The sequence below is a fragment of the Hylobates moloch genome, unplaced genomic scaffold (assembly GCF_009828535.3).
Source record: "Hylobates moloch isolate HMO894 unplaced genomic scaffold, HMol_V3 SCAFFOLD_14, whole genome shotgun sequence".
NCBI classification, from domain to species: Eukaryota; Metazoa; Chordata; class Mammalia; order Primates; family Hylobatidae; genus Hylobates; species Hylobates moloch.
This window is the reverse complement of record NW_026652289.1, coordinates 40,155,659-40,159,873: the sequence shown is the minus strand read 5'-3', so window position 1 is coordinate 40,159,873 and position 4,215 is coordinate 40,155,659.

The window sequence follows — 4,215 nt, the reverse complement described above, 5'->3', positions numbered from 1 at the left end:
AGCTGAGCCCAGCCCAAATTGCTGACCTGTACAATGGTGAGCACATAAAATGGTCATTGTTTAGGTCACTAAGTTTTGGAGTGGTTTGTTACATGGCAATAGATAACTGATACACTGGTTTAATGTCTCTGTTGGGGTGGGACTAGATATGTTTTATTTGGTATATTACACCCAGTGTTTTGAATTGATGAATACATGAACTAACCTGGATCTGTCTGATTCTAAAACCCAAGAGTTTCTGCTCCACTGTTTCTGCTCCCTGTTCCCAGACAAGTTGCTCATCCTGGGTCTAGTGAGGTCAAGGTTAGGATATGTAATCTAGCCTAGGTTAATTAGTGCTTTCCAGTCTACAGTGATGGGTTAAGGGATGAGTGTGTGACCTAATCTAATCCAATCAGATTGAAACTCAGGACTTTCACTGAGAACCATGGGGAAAACACCTTCTCTTCCCCAGTCAATAAAAAGAAGAAATATAGGAATAGTTTCCAAAATCTGACTAATCAGACCTAATCTGACAAGTCACTATAGGAAGGAAGGACTTACACAGGCCCACTGCTATGCTGGGCTTTAACTTTTTAGTTGCATTTTGGGGAGGTCCAGGATACTACCATACTTGGAGGGCAAGAGCATTTAAGCTCTGAGTGCAGTCTTGTCTGATGGTAAAACTACCACTGAACTTCTAAATCACATGAGCCCAGAAATATATTTGTTTCAGTCAATAGGGCTGGACTTTCTGTTGCTTGCAATTATCAAGCAACAGAATGCTTCCTAACTGGCCGACCTTCTTTCTTCTGGGAATCTAACGCTCCTTTAAGGTCAACCAGATGATCCAGACACTCAAATTAACCCAGGTTTAAGCCAGAACAAGAGAAGAATGAATCCCTGGGTGGACTCACAACATTCCCTACAGAATCAGTTTTACTTTCCTATGTTTTGCCAAAAGAAACATTTCATAAAACTCGTCTTTGAATCTATTGGAAAGATGTTCTTGAGGGTGTGGCTTCCCACTTTCCACAGGGTCTTTCTGGTCTTTCAGCTGTAGATTCCTAAGCAGTAGATTAATTTTCTACAACATGGACAGTTATGAACTATGTAACTAACTAGTTTTCCCTTTTGGTCTTGGCTGCCAGGAAACTTTACACCAAATATGTACCCACTTGTAGCAAAAATGCACAAATCCATGGTGTGTCTTTTTACAGTAGCTTCATTACTGGTTCAATTTTATGTCGTTAGCCTTGTACCGTATTCATTCTTATTTCCTTTGACTTATATAATCTTGCTGCATTTTGTGTATCCCTATAAGAAAATAGGAGTTATAATTTTAAAAAATCGCTTTGATTTAGGCTTGGTTAAAATGAAAAGAAACTACAGGGAGTACTGTTATATCAATCACTTTGAATTTCAGTGAAGGAAACAGAAGGGAGGTATGGAAGAACGCATACATTCCAAGGATCTCAAGAGCATAAAGAATCGACACCAATGCCAGGTGCGGTGGCTCAGGCCTGTAATCCTAGCACTTTGGGAGGCCAAGGCGGGCAGATCACTTGAGGTCAGGAGTTTGAGACCAGCCTGGCCAATATGGCGAAACCCCATCTCTACTAAAAATACAAAAATTAGCTGGGCGTGGTGGCAGGCACCTGTGGCCCCAGCTATTCGGGAGGCTGAGGCAGGGGAATTGCTTGAACCTGGGAGGCAGAGGTTACAGTGAGCTGAGATTGCACCACTACACTCCAGCCTAGGTGACAGAGTAAGACTCTGTCTCAAAAAAAAAAAAAAAAAAAAAAAAAAAAAAAAAAAAAAAAAAAAATCAAGACACCAGACAAAGTGGGAAAAATCTTTTAAGTGCAGGTGGCCTCGAGAAGAGGGGGCAAGCAAGGAAACAGATTCTCCCTGGGCCTCTAGAAGGAACACAGCCAACACCTTGATGGTAGCCCAGTGAGACTCACTTTTAATTTCATACCTCCAGAATTGTAAGAGAATAGATTTCTGTTGGTTAAGCCACAGAGTTTGTGATGATTTGTTACAGCAGCCACAGGAAATGAATACAGGCCCCATTCAGACCTGCTGGGTGGGAAACTCTGCAGGTGGGGTCTGGCATCCTGTATTTACCAAACTCTTCAGGGGGTTCAGAGGCATGCCAAAGTTTGAGAACCACTGCTCTTAAATGGTGGTTCTTGACCTTCATGGCACATCACACTCATCTGGGGTGTTTCCAGAAACACTCGTACCCAGCTCTACTCCCAGAAATTCCGATTTGATTGGCTACAGTAAGGTTCAGGCATCCCATTTTCAAAAGCTCCATCTACTGTTCTAGTGCTCTGCACTGCCAGAACTGGAGAGCTGGGCTTCCCTTCCCACTTCCTGCTTCCCACTTCCTGCTTCTGCCTCTGCTTCCTCCTTCTCTCCTCTAGATGTTGGGTCCATCTTAGTCTCCTCTTTCCTTCTTGGCTGAACAGTCAGTGAGGCTTCTTCCTGAGATGGCAAGGGATGAGTTTGCCAGTATTTCTAACTAAAGAAAAATTAATTTATAATATGCTATATAATTTTTATTATATATTAATATAATAAACTCAATACTGTCACAAACCCAATATTCTGGTACACGGGACAGATTTAGTCACACACTCCTAGAAGAGAAGGATCTTGGAGAGTGTCTAGCCCTACAATACCCTTTCTAGTTGGGGAAACTGAGGCCCAGAAAGAGAAAGTGAATAGTCCAAGGTTATAGGAGGGAGGCACAGAGCCTGGGACCAAACCCTGGTCTTCTGGTCTAAAGCCTGCTGACCTTTCACCTTCTAACTTTACTGTGGCTCTGTTCCCTGCGCTGGAATATAGAGGACTCCAGGCAAGGATCTGGCTCGTAAAAAAAAAAAAAAACAGCCACCCCCTCTCTCCCCATTTCTAGGCAAGGCAGGAGGGGGCCTGTGCAGGAAGCAGGTGCTGGAACCTTCTGGGGATGACCTTGAGCTGGGTCCGGATGGCAGGAATGATTCTGATGACCGATAAGGCTCAATCCTGGGGGAGGAGAAGCAGCCAGCTGAGACTATCGCACCTGGGAAGCAACCAGCCAGGTTCCCACCTGCCCTGGGCAGGACAGCGAGCGGCCCAGAGAGAGAGAAGGATGGTGGGGAGGGGTGGGGAGCGGCCAGGCCTGGGCCAAGGGCCTGCAAATAGCCCCCTCCTGACTGCAGGGGCCCTGGGCTAATAGAGGCAGAGAACTTCGGTGAGTTCAGGTCCTGTGGCCCCTGGTGCCTGTCTACACCCTCTCTTAACACGTGCAGGACCACCCCCTGCCTCCCTCCCTGGCAAGGCTGTATAGCAGAAAAAGGGGTGAGATGGAGGTAGTGAGTGGGTATGGGGAACTCACCGTGGCTGCCTTGTGGCAAGTTTGGGAGAGGCAGTCGTGTGGAGTCCTTAAAGGCACAGAAAGTTTTTGGAATCACAGAATCTGTCACTTTCAGCTGTGTGACCTGGAACAAGTCCCTGAGCCTCTCTGGGCCAGTATCCTCTCCTGTAAAATGGGGATGATTCCTAGTTTTTGTGGGGAGTCTGAGAAAATACATGTACATGTATGTACATATGGGGCTCAGAAAATGGCAGGCAGCAAGCATCGTGAAGTGTCTAAACTGCCTGGGTTTACATCCCAGCCCCACCCCTTTCTACCTAGCCGTGACCATGCTGTGCCTATTTCCTCTTCTGGAAAATGGGCTGGCAGTAGCACCTACCTTATAGGAGTCAGTGAATTAACAGATGCAAAATGCTTAGGACAGGGGCCTGGCTCAGTGGGTGCTCCAAACCACCACCTTTAGTTTGGCTTCTGATATCATTGCTTCTGTGTACCCATCGAGGACTCTCGTGGCAAGACTGGGAGAGGCAGTAGTATGAAGTCCTTAAAGTGCTAGGTCCTAGGAGGTTTTCATACTCACATAAACATTTATAAGACTGGAGAAAAAAATTACTGGCCTCAAAATATGAAAGGAAAACTGCAAAGTCAAAATTAGTGACCCTTTTGCTAAATGTCCACAAAACACACTATTACTTCAACTTTATAAACTATATCTGAAACACGTCATAACACTTACAATCAATTTATTGGCTAGATTTTTCTCCTTCTTCAAGAATTTAAGTGAGTAACGATGACTAAAAAATCAGAACAATCATAACTTATGTAACTCATAACCAAATAACTTCACATGCAAAATTACAAAAATTATT